The following is a 21,617-nucleotide window of genomic DNA, read 5'->3' on the forward strand; positions in this document are numbered from 1 at the left end:
TCATTCCCCCATGTTCAAATAAATAAACAAACAAATAAATAAACAACTTTTTAAATTCTTTGAAACATTGCTAACTATTTTGAGTTGACTTCCTACAACTGTGTATATGTAATGGGAATGTTTCAGTTCTCCTCAATAATGGATCTAATGTTATACAATTCATTATTAATTTCCAATACCATAACTGTTCCAAAGGTGGAGGTATTGCCATTACCCTGTTTACTTAGGCCTGTGCCCAAAATAGTTTAAATTTCAGTTCCTACTTTCCACAGCTTCACTTACCACCTTCTCAACCATATGTCTTGGGTAATCCTTGTTGTAAAATATATTTTTTTAATTTGTTGATTTCCTCCAAAAATGTGTCCAAGCCTGAAACCATTCTAGCCATCTTGACGGCTTGCCCTCTAACCAAGCTGGCCTTCTGGTGATAATGATGTGAACTTGAGTAGTGTAAATAGGTTTTACAATATGTAGGTTTTCTAGACTTAAATCCTTATCTATTTTGAAAATTACAATGTCTTAGTAATTACTTTGAGAAATGATAAATGAATAAGTAAATCTTAGAAACTGTGTTGCACTATTGAGATATTCACTGAAACTACCGATAGATTCTTATGGACCCAATCATACAATAAAAAATATCATCAAGGTAGCATAGGTATATCTTACAAAGTGTGAAAAAGTTACACTGAAATACATGCAAAAGTTCCCAAGCATGTAAAACAACATTGGCGAATATAAGAGCACATGGTAAACCCATTGCTATGTCAGAAACTTGTTTAAAGAGTTCACCCTCAGAATATATAAAATTGTTTTCTAGTACCACCAGCATATTGTCCTCAACTAGTTTGATGTTGTCAGTATTTAAAAATTCTAACTTTAAAAAATGCCCTAATGGAACAACTCCATTCCTTCCTCAACAGGTATATTAGAAAAAAGATCAACAATGTCACCCCCAAAATTACTCTCCCACAAAAAATTGTTAAGGCTCCCCCAAAAGTTCAAGGAGTCTTTTAGAAGATGGCTGTCCATGAAAAATAATGTTTTAACAGCCTATCAATAAGTACTTCTATGTGCACTGATACAATAGGCCTAAAAGGTGTGGGGGGGTTAAATATACTTTTGTGAACCTTGGGAATACTGAAAAGTATAGGAATGTTGGGGTTGTCTTTCTTTAAGAAATTGTATGTATCAAGATCTATTCCTCCATCAATCCTAAGATTGTCTAACTGGTAATCTATTCTTCTGTAGGCTATATTAATCTGGTTCCTCAACACCTGTTGACAGGTGTTGCCATGCTGAAGTATTTCTGCCATAGCCCCTGAATAGAAAGAGCATGTGTGTTCACCTATCAAGGGGTGTGTAAAATGTTTAAGTATTATAGTGTCAGAAAATTTTGCACACAGGAAGCGGAATAACAGCAGAATTCCTCTTGCCTGGTAATGCCCCCAGCTGACCTACACACCTGACTGCTGCATGTCTGTCTGTTGTCATTAATGTGATAAGTCATGCAAAGTCACCACGTTTCCATCCAGACAAGGAGTCAGGACCATGGCTCGTTAACATAAACTGACCCGCTTCTTTAGAAAGGTCCTTTTGCAAGTATCTGATTTGTTACATACCCCTGTTTACAGTTCAGACTCTCAGAAGGCACGTTAATGCATCTGTGACTCGGAAGTACTGATTTAAAAGTGTGGTTCTGTTGGTGGAGTTTTACTGACAACAGTCTCTGCCTCTTTTCTCTGTAACTGTATTTACTATCTGTGTATGACAAAGGACTTGAAAACAGATGTTCTGTCCTTAAAAAGCAATCAAACCCATTTATTTCAAAGTGTTAGTATACATACAATCCTGTGCATTGGAAACAGTCACGATCCATAAGCAAGAATGCAACCTTTTTAAAACAGTCTGCCACTGCGGAGAAAGCCATCACTCCCCTAGCAAGCAATGAGCCGTTATTCACTGCTCCTTACAGGCACCTTCGCTTTTGCTGACAATTGTCCCCAAAAACCTTAGTGTGCATTTCCTGAGTCAATTTCCCGTAGCTAACAGGGTAATGAAGAATGCAGGAATTGCAAGGATGTGGACCACTGCGGAGCTGCGGAAGAAATGATCAACCAGAAGTACAAACTTACAGCATTTCTGCTCTGCCTGCCTCATTCCCACTGTGACAAACTGCTGGCGACATCTTTACAGACCACTTTTTAGGTTAGGCAACGTGTTTCTGCCGAAAATAGACAAAGTATCGCACTTTATAAATCTGGTTGCGATAATACATAAATACCCAATGTATTTTACATTATTTACATGTTTCTTGTAAAATGTGTTATTTTTTCCATCCTTGGAACTCATACAGTATAAATTTAAAACTGCAATTGCATGAAGATGGAGCATTGAGGTCTTTCTTTAAAAATAAACAAAAAAAGTTCAGACTTTAACCCTATTCCCTTACTCAGTACAAGGCACTTGCCTCTTGCAATACTTCATGCTGCCTTTTTTGGGCAAGACAGAAAAGGTGATGCCAATGTATCTGGTTAGGCAGAAAAAAAAAGAAGTATCAAGCAATCATTCCTCAATGGTATAACCAGTAACCTTTTGAAATGTCACACAAGTCCGAAACGCTGGAGACTGAGAGACCAAAATAGCTGACCAACTTATACTAAGTGCAAGTAAATTTCCTTTTCTCTGAGTTATGTTGATATTGGAGTTGATATATGTTTGTTTGGGGCTGTGTGCTCTTGTCCATAGATCGGGGAGGGTGCAGTGAGAGATTGCTTCTGTACAAAAATGAAGCTCAAAGGAAAAGAACTATGTTTGATATTCATTCTTCTGCATTTTATGTCTTTTTTTCTGTGTTTTGACAATTCAGGCTCTGACATTCCAATAATCGGTCCTATAGCCTACTTCATGTGACTGCCTGATGTAGGCTGGTCCAGAAGTAAAACTTTGCTGAAGAAAGTATGTACCTTGGGAATTTAAAGTTTTAATACTGTTTTGTTTCAATACAGTTCTGTGTTCTATTTTTATGTTGTGCAGACAAAAGGGCATTCTGTCTGAAAATTAGTCACTGAACATGCAGGAAAAACTATGGTAAGAGGAATGGTAAATATATTAACCTTAATGTTACTGATGTTAATGATAATGTTTCTACTTTAAAGGAAGACACAGAGTAACACTAGGAATCCATTTGAAAGTTATTAATTCAGGCTGGGGTGTCAATGGCAAAGATTGAGTCTTCATTTGGAAAGGGTCAGACTCCTAGCAAGTCATATCAGGTAGTCTTTATGTACAGACTCATACATAGGAAATATCAAAATAAAAATTATATACTTGATTTTGAAGAAACTAAGCAGTGCACTTTTATCCAAGTGAAAGCTAGACAATTGGCTTCAACAACTGCCAAAGAACTGTAAAGTCTTATTATATGTATTAATGTTAATTGATGTAAAGAATACCACCCTACAATGATATAAACTCAGTAACAAACCCAATGAGCCTACTACATCAGACGGTGTTGTTACTTTAATCAGTGTCAATGATAAGGATTCCAGGCAAAGCAACTTTGTTCACATTCGTATAACTAACAACATTCTCTTCAACATGCCTGATTATAATTTTACATTACATGCAATCAATTTAGATGTCCCTTCATTATCCACTATAGACTGTTTTTTTTTTTTTTTTTAATTATTGATGTGAATGGTAATTCACTGCTTTTTTCCCCACATGCCTCCTATACCACATTTTGCAGGAGGGATGATGACACTAGAAAATACTTAAATTGAGGGTGGTGGCCATACTAGTAGACAAGGACAGGTAGAAAATCTATGTAAGGACTGTGGCTAAAGGGTGACCAGCAGTACGAGGGAAAATGGACAACTACTAAATTAGTTTGATTTTTTTTTTTTTTTACTAGCTTTTGACTATTCTAAATGTGATTGACTTAAATAGAAAGAAAACGTTTTCAGGAAAGGGGGAAGGTTGGATCTGCCTTTATTCAAGGTATGTAGAAAGGATGTTGTTTGTTGCACTTATTTTGAATGATTGTTATCAGAACAGACTGTATGTTTGAACACATTCCAGAATTGCTTGGGATGGGGTGCCATCAAAATAAAATTTGCCCTTAAGCATGTAAAGTTTTCTTATTTTGTTTTCATTTTGTAATCTGTGGTAGTGAGAAATACTTCAAGGTATGTAGGTTGTTCTGTCTCTTTCTATTGTTTCCAGGCTTTGTTTGTATGTTTATAAAATGATTTCAGGTTAGATAAAATCTAGGTGCATTATTCTTCCTTAAGTCCTTTTTCCTATAATGGGAAATGTCTGTCTAGAATAGGATTAATAAATTAATTAAACATTGCTAACACATGAGTGGTGCTATAATATTGCTAGAGAGTGAACCATGCTGTGTTACTTAATTCTACACATGCAAATGTTTTTGGGACTCTGGAAATGATATTATGGTTATTATCACTGGAGGAATTCTGGGGGATTTATATGACAAAAAACTTGGAATGGGTAATGATCACTTACAATGGGTGGAGACATTTCAGTTTAATAAATCTATGGCGAGTATTGATTATATTTAAATTAATATTACCATTGTTGTTACATGGATTAATTTTACTAGATGTCTGGGAGAAGGTTATTCTAACAAATAACTGGTTAACTTGAAAATTCTTTAATTCTTTGATTTTAGAGGATCAGTGTCAAAGTAACTAAAAACTATATATTTTTTGCACTGAGTTTTAGAATGGCTTAAATAGTTGATTCCCATTAGGTTAGAGCTGGGGGGGTTAAATATAAACTATAGCTGTAATTTTAATGTGGTTGTTAATGGCAAGGCAGGCCAGTGTCTAGTAGTTAGGGGAGTTTTCAGTTATGCACTGATTACAGTGAAGGTATAAATGCAATTTTCAAATTTTCCTTATCTTCCTGTTTTTTCTCACTGCGTCTCTTATTAAGACAAATGTGGAAACTATTCCATCTGAGTGTTGAACCACAGACTGTGTATATAAATCAAGAATAAGTTATAAACAGAAAATCTCTTTAGTTTTTCCATGATCCAAGCTTCTCAGTCATCCAGCTTCAGAATGCTTTATGTATGTAGGAGGCATATTTTATAGCATTGGTTAAGTCTGAGTTTCCCATATAATTTGAGAGGCAGTAAGAGTAATGTTCTTGGAAGAGCAGAGTAGTGTTTTTGGAGTGGTTTTGTTGCATTTTATAAGGATTAGACTAATTAGTGTTGTGAGAATTTGGGTAGCTGTTATAGCAGAGTGGCAGGGTGCAAAACAAGTCATAGACATATTAGGCACACATAGAAAGCATATAACTGATGTGGGACCAGGGTTTGGGTTAATGTTAACAGAAAATGAAGATATTAATATTGCCAGCTAAAGCACAAATGTACTTCTGCTATTCCATTTTAATAAAGGTATGGCAAGGTTTAGAAGAAGCTTTAGTGTAATAAATAGTAAATGTTACGTTATAGGAATCCCATAGTTTATTACATTATTAAAATAGGATTGCCGGTAGATTGTCATTACATAGAAAAAAAAGGAAGATAATTGTTTTAATTTCCTCATCTAATTTTAAATTAATTTTAACAATCCATATCTGCTTTAGTTAAGGTCTTTAAGACTATATTAGTAATTTCTGTATGTAGTTGCACTGTATTTTCCTGTTTAAGTAGTCTAGCTGTTGGCATTAAAGCCTAGTTTCATTCTTATGTAATTAGTGTATGACGGGCTATCCTGGGCTGCTTCAGGACTAGTTTTTGTATCAAGGCAATTCCAGGCCAGTCAGCTCGGTTTTTTAATTTCTTGATCTGATTTTACATTAATTGTAACTGTCAGTATCTACTTTATCTAAGGACTTTAATCCTGTATTAATAATTTCAGTATATAGTTGCACTGCATTTTGCTGGTTAAGTTGTCTAACTGTAGGTATTAAATAATACCACCCTACAATGATATAAACTCATTGACAAACCCAAAGAGCCTACTACATCAGATTGTGTTGTTACTTTAATCAGTGTCAGTAATATGGACTCCAGGCAAACCAAGTTTGTCCACATTCGTAAATGCTACTTTCATTCTTTTATACTGATTGTATGTCAGGCCAGTTCAGAATTAGTCTTTGCATTAAGGCAGTTCCAAGCTAGTTAACTCAGTGCTAAGAGGCTAATTGTTTCCCCTCCCACCACTCCTGCTGCAGTTGTTTTCCTAAGCCCAGTGGATCATTTGTTGCCTCCCCTTATGATAATTTGACAAACTCACTAGGCTAAAAGACATTTGATAAAATTGCTTAATATTGATTGTACTGATACTGCTTGCACTGATTTCAGTATTAAATTAGTGATTTTTTTACTATTATTATTTTACTAGTTCTTGTTGGTGGGAAAAGTTTCAAGACAAGTTGTTTTGCATCATAGCTCTCAGCCTTCTATTTCCAAAATAAGGAAAGCTACCAATCACAATGTGGAACTAGGGTTACCACCTGTCCCACTTTCTGAGGGACAGTCCCTCTTTGGGCAGTTGTGTCCTGACAAAAAATTAAAAAAAATGGCAAATGTCCTGAGATTTTAGGACAAAATTATTTCCTATATTTTATGTAATAGTTGCATAAAACAGTTATTCTGTATCTAAAATACCTAAATGTTATAAGAAACAGAATGAGCAACTAAAATGCTACAAGAATAAGCTTTTATTTAGGCCAAAAAGTTAAGTTCTATCCTTTGTACTGACCGTGGGTATGTGTCAGTCTGTAAAATCTGATGTTTGTACCAAAAATGTCCCACTTTGAACATTTGAAAAGGTGGCAACCCTATGTGGAACAAATGAGAAAAATGTGAAACACTTACTAAAGACTTACTACCAGCTACAGATAAGAAGCTCATAGGAAGGTTAAAACAGGATATATTTAATTACATAATAGTTCCTTTAACAAATTAGTTGATTCAGTTCTGTCAACCCCCTTCAATGTGGAACTCTGAGGAACATAAATGATTTAAGAACCCAAATGAGGAACATTCCTCATAATGAGATACACTTGAGAGATATGTTTTGTATTGAACTTTAAATAAATACTCAGTAAAAAGTCCACACAAACATTATTCTAAAACCAAACTCCAGGCAATTGTTGTTATCTCTGCCCCCAGAGTCATCCCTGTTGGTATCATGGACGGTATCTTGAGACAGTGTAATGATCATCTATTACTCAAACAGCATAATGCAAGAACATCACACATCACACCTCTTCAAGGCCATTACAACACACTTAATCCATCACATGCTGAGGTTATAAAGATTAACTTTCCTAAACCTTGAAGATCTCCAAAACACAACGCAGGCACAAAGCACACTCAGCAAGTTAAGCCTACCTCACCACATAATAGAAGGTATCCAAAAGTCACAGATGCTCAGACTGTAAGCCAGGCATCAGCACAACCAAACATTCTTGTTATAAGTGACTCCACTGTAAGACATACAGATGTGCTTCTTACAAGGCTGAGCAAGGAAACAGTGATGGTTAGTTGTTTGACTGGTGGTGCAAGGATCCTACAGATTATCCATGAACTCAATTCCTTGAACAACATGGAACAGTATGACTCTGTCATAGCTCATCCAGTATCAATGACTTGAGGTGTACTATCCAGGACTATATGAAGATAGATATGATGGAGCTCTCAGACTATGTGTCCAAGGCAGGTATGAGTCTAGCACTGAGCAGCATTCTATCTTCTCCAAGGATGATGCTGGAATATGATAAAAAAATTATTTACTTCAATAATTAGCTTAGTTTTTAGTGCCATTCAAAGGGGGCCCAATATTTATTGGTCAGCCTGGAAGGATATGATCAGCAGATTACACTGCTTCACCAAGGATGGCTTGCATCTGTCCTGTCTAGGGCTTTGATCATTGGCAAAGATATTGTCCACCCCCATAGTACCTTTTTTATGCAATGCCAACCTGATAAACCTACCAACTCATGAATCTAGCATGTCTACCATGTGAAAAAGGGAAGGGGGAAAATGGGCAAAAAACACAATTTGAATGCCACAACTAATTTAAACAAATAATAGTTTGACCCAATAAAGAACTTTGTTACCATGAAGGTAGTCTAACCCGGTACTAGTCTATTGGTAACAAATTTTTTTATTGGGTCAAACTATTATTTGTTTAAATTAGTTGTGGCATTAGAATTGTGTTTTTTGCCCCTTTTTTCCCCTTCCCTTTTTCACATGGTATACATGCTAGAGTCATGAGTTTTTCTATAGCAAGCTATTGTTTGACCACAGGATTTTGCTTACGGTAAATACCTGTATTTTATATTATATATTTTGTATGTATTTATTGGATTCGTATCTCATTACTAAGGACCCAATATTGTTAAGTATATACATGTTTTAAAAAAGATTTTAAAAAGTTTTTTAAAAAAGTTCTTAATATTTTACAATTTATAACATTTAAATGTCTCCGACTTGTTCAGTTGTTGTCAGATAAGCATGATATTCAATGTTTCACGGCAAACACAGTTTCTTTAATAGTTTAAACTACTTAACACTTAATTAGTATTAAGTTCAGCTGTGGTGTTTGTAATTGTGGCACCACCCCACCAGGATATACATCTATAGTTGTATGGTTCTTTGTCTGAAGAAGTCCCATAACTAAATGGGATGAAAAGCACTTTACTTATATCTGTGTGTTCTTTTTATTTCTATTATCCATTAAAGTGTTTTCTACGATACAGTTTCATTGTTCTTCTGGTGCAGTGGCATTTGCAGTCTACAGCCTTTTGTGTTCAGCTGTTATATTGTTTGTTGTTGTTTGGATCTGCAGAAATGCACTCGGTTAGTAACCGAGTACATTTCTGCAAAATCCAAAAATGGAGCTATGACAGCTCCGAATAAAGGCTGCATATATAGTAGTAAGCATGCCAATGGCCAAGTATAAGGCCATTGGCATTGCAAACAGAACAAAAAAAAACAAAAAAGCAACTTTTATTTTTTTTTACCCGATCTCGGCTGTTTAAGCGTAGGGCAGCATTGCGCAAATGGGATCGGGGGGAAAATAATAAAATAAACCTAAAATAAGCGTCTAACTAAAATCAGTATTCTGCCATGCAGGCAGAAGACAAGCTGGCCAGTGATTAGTGGTTGCTAAGGGGGGAGGCTCAGTGTGAGACATGTAACTATGCACTAGCAGGCAATCCTATGCAAATGAGGGGAAGGATAGCGAATCCCAGTTTTCCCCAGGATGTGAGTCAGGTCCCAACAGTGTAAGAGTAGGAATAGCTTGGTGCAAACCTAGGAGGTAGGTGACATCATGGGGGGGGTGTCAGGCATACTTTAAGTGGATTGAAGCCTTGTGGCTTGGGTTTGCTCCTTGCTTAGCACAGCTAAGCTAGGGGGTGTGTCTAAACTTGCCTAGCACTCCTTACAAAGCCTAAGCGGGTGTGAAGAAAAAAGAAGTTAAACCAGGAAATAGCAGCAGCGTGCACATGTGTGCACTCTGTTTGCGTGGTGAACACATGGGCTTAAACAGGGAGGCAATGGGAAGGGAAAACAGCAGTAGGAAGGTAATCAAGGAGAACTAGCATAGCTGGCAGGTGAAATGTATCAGAATCAGCCAATTACACAGGCAGCAGACCAGCCCAACCCAGAACACTACTATAAACTAAGCAAACACCTTCCCCCTCTGTTTTTTCCTACACTGTACAACACCAGTGTATACAAGTAGGAACATTTTAACAAACAAACCTACAAAATGAGAAGTGCTGCAGCAAGCAACATAGACCAACATGTGCAAGAGGTTGATGGTGGCGAGGATGTGAATGCTGCTGAACAACCCACAGTGAGGAGATGGAGAAGAGTGTACAGACCCAGGGTTACCTACCAGGGGCTACATGAGCTGGAGATAGTGGAGTGCTATAGGGTGGACAGGGGCATCCTACAGCAAATTGTTGAGCTGTGCCGGCCACACCTGACACAGCAAACTAACTGAGGGGAACCCATCCCAGTGGATACCAAGTTATGTGTAGCCTAGGTATACTAGCCACAGGTACCTCCCAAAGCACAACAGGGGATAAGATGGGGATCTCACAGGCATCAGCATCCAGAGTATTCCACCAGTTCCTGGATGTCATGTCAGCACATGCCAGTGAGCACATATATTTCCTCAACACCCATGAGGTGTTGACCAGCAATATGTGTCTCTTCCACCAAATAGCAGAATACCCTGGGGTAGTGGGTGCTATACACTGCACACACATACACATCAAAGTACCATCTGTTGAGCATGGTAGGGCCTACATCAACCACAGGGGCATCCCCTCCATCAACTGCCATGTCATATGTGATGCCCAGGGCATTATAATGAATGTGTATGCTGGCTGCCCTGGAAGCTATGACAATTCCCACATATGGCATCTGACGCAGCTGATATTTGCCAAGGGGGACATTCCCTATGGTCACCTAGTGGGGGATATTGGGTACACACTGGAGCTGTGGCTGAAGACACTCATCAGAAATGCACACACACCTGGACAACAACGCCATAATGAGGCACACGCACAGGCCAGACATATAATAGAGCATGTGTTTGGGATGCTCAGGTCACTGTTCCAGTGTCTGGACACATCCGGTGGAGCCTTGCAGTATTCACCAGCTACATGTACCCAAATTGTTATGGTCTGTGCTATGCTGCACAATATGATCCTGCGGAAACAGCTGCAGCAGGAACAGCATGGGGCAGGGCCACACAGTCCCCCACCAGTGCCAAGACCTGCACAGGCACAGAGTGACCTGGAGGAGGGACAACCTGAGCTTGCTCCAGTAGGCAGAAGGAGGCGTGCGCGGTATGTCCTGGCCTTGGCAAAGAGGGAACGCATAGCACATGCACTGACACAGTAGGGACACAGGGAATGACACCTCTCGCTGACTCACACTTACAGTAAAAGGGATGCCAAACATGACACTACCTGTGCTCAACCATGTATAGGGAGTGTACTATGTGCATCCAACATGGGCAGCCCTTCAGCACCATCCACAAGTCTGGCACACCCTCAAGGTAAGTTAATCAACCAACCAATCGCCAAATGGAGTAGAATGTGTCATTACCTGTAGCTATGGTATGGATGTGAGCATGCAAGGGAACTGTGTGGCTGAATGTTATGGCAGCAGACAGTAGGCACCCATAGTGGCACCATGACATCTGTAACACATAGTGGAGTCGCCATAGCAGCCAGTACTACACATGGTGACAAAACCCACTGCAGGAAATGTGCTAAGCGACATGTGTGTCCATATGGTCTATACATGCCAGTCAGGATGGTTCACATACCCAACAACAGTCTCAGCCAGTAGGACAGGTGTAGACAAACCCAAACAGAGCCTGTGCCATGGCCTCAGAATGATGGCTATGGCTATGGTTAACTCCCACCCCCCTCCCAGGCCTGCACAGACAGACTACAGCAGGGTAGGCAGTGGGATGTTAGTTCTGAAGGGTAGGAAGTCAGACAACAATATGTAAGGTAACCAAAGCCATGATCTGTAGTACACTGGTTGCCTCTAGTCAGCATGATAGTTTGCAATGCAGAATGAAATGGAGTACCTGACATACCAGTACAGTCATAGCAAATGTGTACAAGTGTCACGTGTGCCCCCCACATCCTACATAGTAATGTAATAACAGTCAGGTGTGCTCCCCCAACCCTCTGTAGAAATATAGAAATAGTAAGGAGTGCCCCCCCATCCTACATAGTAATGTAATAACATTCAGGTGTGCCCCCCCCACTCCTGTGTAGAAATGTAGAAACAGTCAGGTGTACACCCCTACTATGCAGAAATGTAGTAACAGTCAAAGCCAAATGACTTGATGGATACCCTGCAGAGACAGCATGCTACCTGTCGGTGTACAACACAAAGGTCAGCACTGCAGCATAAACTACCTAGACACGATCCACACATTCAATACATACAGCCATACTGGGCATGCTCACACACTTAGAGAAATGAAGTCAATGTCAGTCAACAGAATACTAAAAGGTCATACTGGGCAATCCCACACACTTAAACACATGAAGGCCATGTCTGCAAACACCTGTGAATGAGACATATCTGGCAGTTGCAGTTGTTAGTGCAGACACTCATCAGTATGCACCACTCATGCCTTGCACACACAGTGGATAGGAATACAGACATATATGTCAGGACAACAGACTATAATAAGCCAAGGTACATAAATATGTGGAAGAGGGTGACTGTGAAAAGGAGCCATTCAGGCCTGTCCCATCCAGCACACAGCCAAAGGGCCCCAAAAACATGAGGTGCAGATGTCACTCACTGCAGATACTGGCCACCAGTATCTGTCAGCATTACAGACTATGTGGTGCACATGCCAGGTGTGCAACATGACTGTACAAGGAAGTGTTCATCTAGCAGCTGTATACACGTATCTGGGACATATGACCCCATGTGTCCCTGCATGTGGTGTGTCATCCACTAGATCAATTGGTTATGACCCATGCACACATAACCCTCCCCATAGCACTACTGTGACAATCCTGCTGAGGTCATCCAATATGAAATACACCTTTGGGAGAGCTGTAGCCTGGTAATCTCTGTGGTGTGTCCCATAACTGTGTACTGTTGTAGTATAATAAACTAGTTAGGTAGGAGTTCTAACCCCAGATATAGTGTTTGTGTGTGTGTCTGACTGTGTAGACAGCAATGCTTTTTAGTGTTCTTACACTCTTTACAATTCATATACTCAACTTTGGCAAGGCTGCTGATGTCATTCCCCTAGAAATACACCTCTGGGAAGGTTGTAGCCCAGTAATCTCTGTAGTGTGTGCTGTAGTATGATTTAGAACTGGGGTAGGGTTCCATCCCCACCCATGGCAGTGCTGGATGTTGTGTGTGTTTTTTAATGTCTGTGTACAGAGCAATGCATTATGGGCTAGTCACACTCAGTACATTTCAAATGGCCTAGTTTGGCAATCCTGCTGATGTCATTCATTGTGAAATACATCTTTGAGGAAGGAGTTCTCTAGTAATCCCCATGGTGTGTCCTATAACAGCTCCCTTTTGTAGTGTGATATAGATCTCTGTTAGGGGTTCTATAGCCACACATATTGGTTGTGGATGTTTTGTGTGTATCACTGTCTGTGTAGGGAGCAATGCATTTTTGGCTAGTCACACACAGTACATTTCAAATTGCCTACTTTGGCAATCCTGCTGATGTCATTCATTGTGAAATACACCTTTGGGGAAAACGTTCTCTAGTAATCCCCGTGGTGCGTCCTATAACATCTCCATGCTGTAGTATGATACAGACCTCTGTTAAGGGTTCTCTACCCACACATGTCGGTTGTGGATGTGTTTTGTGTGTGTGTGTCACTGTCTGTGTAGGGAGCAATGCATTTTAGGCTAGTCACACTCACTACAATTCGAATATCCTACTTTACACAAAAGCAGTCCAGACAAGCACCGTGAAGCCCAAAAAAATGTTAAAGTCCTTGTTGTGGAAGCTGTTTGCTGTACAAGCTGCAACACTTTAAATGGAATCCACTTACATGTATAAAGCCACACTGAAGTCAGAAAAAACCTTAACGCACTTTATTATTAAAACAAGCGTTTTCGCTGTGGTTAAAACTACAGCTTCATCAGAGGCAAAAGTAAAATTCAGTATCAGAGTCAGGTTTTTATACAACACACCCTCGCCTTAATTAGTAATGCAATCACAATGAAGGCGTGTTAGCAGCATTTCTTGCAAAAGTAAATTCAGGGAATAAAAGCTCTGTTTAGCAGCATTCTCAAAAGTATGTAGTTTCATACTTTTAAAACAGTTGGAAACCATGAAACATTAGTGCTTCAGCAATTTGTTACATTCATATACCAAGCAAATGTGCATTAAAAACATGCAAATGTATAAGAAGTGTATGCACAATAAAAGCAGTCTAAAAGCAGTGCATAACAGATCTACATATAAAAGTGTTTATAAAAAGTATCTAGTGAGATCTCTACCAACAACTATAGTTAGAAGCCTTGCTAAGTATGAATCTTAAAAGCAGTAAAAAGTGTATATACTACAAATTACTATTAAAGTAAAATAAAATGAAGTGGAAAATGGAGTAAGGCAAAGGTAAAGGAGTTATCTTTTATAACTCCTCATTTTCAGGACACAAGCTATGTTGCAGTGTTCATTCAAACCTGGGTACGAAAATGAGTCTAGTAATATTTGCCATTCTAGCTCCTTATTCTCCAAAAAGAGAGGTACTGGGCCCCCTCTTTCTGTTTTCTTAACCTGGTCAATTGCAATGAAATGAAAGCTATGTCCTTGATGTTTCATTACATGTTTAGCTAGAGCGTTTTCTTTTTTTAGTTTCCTTATGGCATAGTCATGTTGGTACAGCCTGTCCCGTAGTCTCCGGTCAGACTTGCCTATATAAAATGCTTCACAGCAGTTACACTTAGCTAAATAAACTATGGATCTAGAATCACAGTTAAGTTTATGTGTAATGTGGTACTTTTTGTTACGTATTACAAAGGAATTGGAAGCCTTCACAAGATGGCAATAGTTACATGCCCCACACTGAAAACAGTCTTTTGTTCTAGTCATTACCTCCGTCTGTTTACTTCTTTCTAGCAAAGTTTTCAAATTATTGCCTCTCCTATATGCTATCAGAGGTTTTGTGCCTAACTTGTCCATGAGTTCCTCATTATTTGTTATATAGTACCAATTTTTATAAAGTATAATTTGAATCTTCCTCGAGTCAATACTGTAGTTTGTGATGAAACTATTTGCAAACGAGGTCCCTGTTATCTCACTGTTGGAGGTTGCCCTAAGAAAGGATATATTCTCCCCAACCCTCGGGTTAACTTCTAAGTCCTTCTCTTGTACCTAAAATTTTATGTGGAAGTAAGGGTAGAAGTTGGCCTTCCCTTCTTTTATTGTTGATCTCATCCAGTATTTCTTCAAATAAAGTATTTGGGTATCCTCTGTTAGTGAACATTACTTCCAAGATTTTACATTCTTCTTGGAATAGTGTCTCATTACTGCACATCCTGGCTGCTCGAATTAGCTGTCCCTTTATGATAGCCTTCTTTTGCTTGAATGGGTGGCAGCTGTTGTAATGTAAAAAGGAGTTGCAGTAAGTTGGTTTTCTGTATATCTTTGAAGAATATTCACAATTGTTAACTTCTTTATACAAGTGAACATCAAGGTAGTCAGTGCTTAGCTCTGAGAATTTTGATGTAAATTTTAAAAATTCAGTTGTGTTGTTAATGGAAGAAACAAATTCATTTACTAGTGTCTCATCGCCATCAAAAAGGATGAAAATATCATCCAGGTATCTTGTGTAGAACTAAATGCGGTTCATTGTATTAACATCCTTAAGAATATTATCAACCTCCCAGTAGGCCATGAATAGGTTAGCTACTGTAGCCCCACATGGGGACCCCATAGCTACGCCTTGTTTCTGGAGATAATATTTCCCATTAAAAATGAAAAAGTTAGACATAAGTATGATATCTAAGAGTTGGGATACTAAGTCGATTTCATTTTTGGGTGCTCCCAAACGATCTAGCATTAGTGAAATCCATTCAATAGCCTCCAGGTGAGGTATAGACGTGTATAGATCTATGACGTCAATAGTAAGGAAGTTCAATGAGTCGCTGTAGTCAATTTCACTTATCTTTTTTAAAAATGTCCATGAGTCCTTGCAAATGTGTGATATTTTCTTAATGTATTTGCTCAGGATAATTTCTACAAGTTGGGCACTGGAGTATGTAAAAGAGACTCGACTATCAATCAATGCCCGGATTGGTGGATTAACCAAGTTTTTATGAATTTTTGGTATACCAAAAATTACTGGTGTCCTAGGCATTGTGATGTCAATATAATTGTAGGTGTCAATGTCAATGCACCCACTAATAAATAGGTCCCTTAAAAAAACCCTAGTCCTAGAAATTGACATGTTCATCTCATTCAGTGACGATGAACAATAAGCTGGACTGTCAAGGACAGTTTCATTTTACTAATATATAAGAAGTTGTCAAAGATTACAAGCCCACCTCCTTTGTCAGGTTTTACTACCCTGACCGGTGCTTTACATAAATTTCTCAAGCCTTGTAGTTGTTCTTCTGTGATGTTATAGTCTAAACGGTCATTTTTAGTATGTGGGAAAGTGACCATTTGTCTGAGGTCCAATTCACAAGTTTTTTCAAAAAGTGTTAAAATATTGTGTAGTGGGGGGTTATAAGTACTAGCTCATTTCAAATTAGTATTCATATTAGTAACATCATTGTTAAACATTACATGCAAATTCAGTTTCCTGACAAAGCATTTCAAATCAATCAACGTCTTAACAAGGTTACATTTAGTTGTAGGAACAAAAGTGTTCCCGAATGCTAGTAGTTCTATCAGGGGTGGAGACACGTAAAAGCTAGAAAAATTATAGATTTTAAAGTCACCTTTTTCATTCGTTATGATACTTAAGTCACCTAACATGTTGTTGTTGGTGTTAGGCATTGAATTGGGAGTAAAGTCATCCATTACTATCGTCTGGACCAGTTCTTGTTGTAGTAAGGGCGCTGTTTCGGGTTCCCTAAAAAATGCCTTTCCTGATTTTCATGCCTTTGTTGATTGTGTTGTTGGAGAATAAGGAGCTAGAATGGCAAATATTACTAGACTCATTTTCGTACCCAGGTTTGAATGAACACTGCAACATAGCTTGTGTCCTGAAAATGAGGAGTTATAAAAGATAACTCCTTTACCTTTGCCTTACTCCATTTTCCACTTCATTTTATTTTACTTTAATAGTAATTTGTAGTATATACACTTTTTACTGCTTTTAAGATTCATACTTAGCAAGGCTTCTAACTATAGTTGTTGGTAGAGATCTCACTAGATACTTTTTATAAACACTTTTATATGTAGATCTGTTATGCACTGCTTTTAGACTGCTTTTATTGTGCATACACTTCTTATACATTTGCATGCTTTTAATGCACATTTGCTTGGTATATGAATGTAACAAATTGCTGAAGCACTAATGTTTCATGGTTTCCAACTGTTTTAAAAGTATGAAACTACATACTTTTGAGAATGCTCCTAAACAGAGCTTTTATTCCCTGAATTTACTTTTGCAAGAAATGCTGCTAACACGCCTTCATTGTGATTGCATTACTAGTTAAGGCGAGGGTGTGTTGTATAAAAACCTGACTCTGATACTGCATTTTACTTTTGCCTCTGATGAAGCTGTAGTTTTAAACACAGCGAAAACGCTTGTTTTAATAATAAAGTGCGTTAAGGTTTTTTTCTGACTTCAGTGTGGCTTTATACGTGTAAGTGGATTCCATTTAAAGTGTTGCAGCTTGTACAGCAAACAGCTTCCACAACAAGGACTTTAACATTTTTTTGGGCTTCACGGTGCTTGTCTGGACTGCTTTTGTGTATTTTACTGGTTTCCGTTTGTTTGCTTTAACAGAATATCCTACTTTGGCAATCCTGCTGATGTCATCCAATGTGATATACACCTTTGGAGAAGGAATACTCCAATAATCTCCATGGCATGTACTATAACTGTGTAGTGTAATAAACTAGTTAGGTAGGGGTTATACTCCTAGACATGACAGGTGTGTGTGTGTTTGTGTGCGTAACACATATCCTGTGTGGAGGTGGTTGTGAGTGTGTGACCAATGTGGAGTGGGTTTTGCATATTTCTTATATGGTGGCCCTACTATATATCACAATGTCCACCGATAACAGATGTGAAATAGCTGAGAGGCTGTGGTTCAAAGCCATACCCATACATGTGACATCAAGGCCAGGCAGTCACAGTTAGCAACCCCAGTATTACCCAGAGCACACTCTCAACCCATGTCTCATACACACAGATGCCTAGGCAACAGCCAATATGTGGGTAGTACACTGACAGCAACTATGGGGTGATAGCTTTGGGCTACAGAGGGCATGGCACCCTGTCCATCTGTCCAATATGCACATACATGCAGACAGTGCACCTTCCCCATATTCCCCAATGGACACCTAAAACACCTGTGACCCACAAAGGACATACCATTTCTGACAACATGCCCTGTATTGGCAGATGCCACTGACACCAGGGAATGCAGTTACCATGCTATCAATGTAGGTGCAGGGTAAACCTGCTGCCCATTACCAGTTCCAGCCACAGGTGGGCAAGACTGGCACACCTGATGATAATCTGTGTACACAATATGGGCAGACACTCCAGGTACAGTTCCACATGTCCCTGTCCATGCATGTGGGTGGTATGCACATCCCAGACACGATCCATGTCATGGACTAAGGAACACATAAATGGCAAGTGATGCACAGCATTGGCCACACACAATAGTCACCCAGGTGACTGGATGGGAAATACAATACCCACCTGTGTGGGCAAATGTAGAGACTACAGCCCTGCACCACAATGCAGACCATTGTCATGTGGCCTAATTCCAAGTTATACACATCGCCTAGCCTTGCAAAGCCATCTGGCACAGTTGACCACCACACACCTGTGCAAACATGCACCCATGCATGTCAGTACTGGCACCCTCTGTGTTTGTGTGTGTGTTGTATGGTGCTTATTTTCACATCCACACTCCCTACAACCCCCATGGGCATACTGAAGCATGCTGTCTGATGTCAGACACCTCCCCATACCCTTTGCCCATAAACCCCCCATATGACCCATGTGGTGCATGTGATACCTGCACAGTGATGTGTTGTGGCAATCCCACTACTGATGAGTTGTAATCCTGGCCCTGACAAGTGTGTCAATGTGTGTGCATTCCTGTGAGAGTGTGGCTGTTTTGATGCTGGCACCTGTTCATGAGGACAGGCACGTGTACATCACCTACCGTATAGCTAACGTATCCCTGTTGCAGATGTCAGTCTCCATTACATATTTGTCCTGAGGGCTCCACAACAGGTAACTCATGTTGCCCATCCAATAACTGCAAAGAACTGTGATAGCACTACATAGTTGTTAGGGGTTTGATACTCTGTGCTGGTAGGTGTGTGACACAAACATGCTTAGGTTTTACTCTCCCACCACTCCCTGACTTGTCTTTGCCTCTGTCTGCCTCTCCCACTCCCTCTCTGGTGGATGTGGAGACCTACACCTGCTTTGCTTGGCAGGAAAATGTGTATTTTAAGTGATGCTCATGATCAGCTGATGGTCTCTGCATGAATGGCAGCCCTCCCCTAGCTGATTGTATGTGGACCAGCTGTGGTAACATTCCCATAGCCAGTTGCATGGAAACACACTCCAATATCTAGGAACATCATGTTGGTGTTGGCCCTTTTCTTTCACTGTGAGCAGGAACTGGATCTGTTGTTTGGCAAACAGCATCTCAGATGGATTGGGGATTTATCTCTAACAACATACACTGTGGAAACAGGGCAACACACAGGAGGGAGATGTGCCTGACCTGACTACAGACTGTAAGTGCTGCTATACTGCATTTGGAGTACTGTTGGTTTAACAGTGCATGTGTGGATATGACTGCCCTACATGACTCAATACCTGCCATGTCAGTTCCATGTTTATGAGGAATCAACATCTGCAGGGTCATCTGCTGACAGGGCAGTTTGTTGTGCCTTTGGTTTCATGTGTTACCAATGGAGCATCTATCAGTGGACTGCAGAAGGTAGTGTGAGGATTGCTGTCTGTAGATGGTGAAAGCTGCGACAGTTACTGGCTTCATATCCCTCATAGGACATATGTTGCAACAAACCCTGTTACAACAGTAAATGTATGAGGTTATCACAGCAACATGTCATTATTGGCCCTGTGTATGTGCTCCCAGCCACAACTCTGTCAACCTCTGTACATATGTTGTGCATGAAGTGGTGCATGGGTGCTGTCCATCATAATTAGAGTCATCATATCTGATAACAAGCCAGTGAGATATCAGACGGCTACACATGTTATGTACAGTAGGGGTTATATTTGATGACATAACCTAGACATTCTGTGGATGTTTGTACAGCACTGAGGTCTGTGTACTTATGGTAAATGTTGACAGTGTGTGTGTATTGTTAATATGTACTTTAGCCTGTGTACAGACTGTGGCAGATGTTATTGTTCTAGGTCCCGTCCTATCTGATGTTACATACTGCTCCACTGTATGGTACCATATTGGCGTACATGTTTGTAGGGCCATACACACACATGTCCCATACCACAGACAGCCATCAGACCAAACTGTGTAGCAGCCCAGTATATGTAGGGTCAGTCTGTGTGTGGCACATATGAGGATGGTTTGGAACAGATAGTCCATATACTGTAATATTATGCTTGCTTAACATATGTGGTTATGGCTGTGTTCACATTGGTTGTGGTTATGCACTTTCACACAGGTGTATCTTACCCTGTGCTGTGACATGCCTGTAGAGCCTGCTATATAAGCAGGTACATGTGCATTCCCCCATAGGAGATGTAGGCCAGTGTTGAGCCAGTCTGCCTGTAGCCTGCACAGTGCATTGTTACATGCCTAGCAGCTTAGTGTACTTACCCAGTGAGATGTCATGTGCAGATACATGCCAGATGTACTGCTGCCAGGCCTCCCTTAACAGTCATGTATGTCAGACAGAGCAGTGATATGCTGTACAGATGTATGTCAATATCTAGTGGGAAGTATGTGGCCATGGTACCCCTGTACCAGCGGTTATTATGTGTCAGGACAGACAGGGGTGTGTGAATGCATAACCTATGGTGGCAAATGTATTCCAGTCATTATGTGTTATACCCATCTATATGGTTGTCTACATCCATATTGTCAAGCATGGTACACATGTTTAACACTAAGGGGTTATGTGTATTCCTCTGGACTGTATAGACTGTGTCAGAATGTCCACATATATTGGCCAATATCTCTGCTGCAGTCAACAGGTGCATTATGTGCTAGCAGCGATACATTACTATGATGTCCTTAGGATGTCTGTCAGTAGCCAATGGCACACGTTATAAGCAGATGTGACCTCCAACACACACCATGTCTGTGAAGACAATCCTATTGACAGTAGCAATAGTCTACTAATACACCTGCTATATATACCTGACATCCCCTTGCACTACAACTGTGGGACTATAGAGGCTGGGTTAGGGCTACACTCCATGTCCAGGACATATGGTGGAAATATATGTACATATTATTATCCAGATAGCTATATATATATATATATATATATATATATATATATATATATATATATATATATGTGATTACACGTGTAGTACTTCCAATCACCACTGTCATGGTAACCACCTACTCTAAACCCATACATCATGTGTGTGGTCCCTTTACATTTCCTGTGTGATGGACATCCTTCCTGTGTGTGGGCATCGGTGTTACAAACAGCAGGTAGCAATACCTCTTACAGGAGAACCAGCACACTTAGGCCAGCTACATATTTGTAGGAGGTTCCAGAACTACAGACAGAGTGTGGGTAGAGTTGTTTTATGCCTTGTATAGTACTGGTGTTACAGGGTGTGTGTATACATACTACTTTACCTTGGAATGCAGTCTGTCTGCATAGCTCTCAACTGTGGGCCTATCCTCTTGGTGGCCAGAGGTGTACCTA

The sequence above is a fragment of the Protopterus annectens genome, chromosome 10.part0 (assembly GCF_019279795.1).
Source record: "Protopterus annectens isolate FY-2018-M chromosome 10.part0, PAN1.0, whole genome shotgun sequence".
In the NCBI taxonomy this organism is placed as follows: domain Eukaryota; kingdom Metazoa; phylum Chordata; order Ceratodontiformes; family Protopteridae; genus Protopterus; species Protopterus annectens.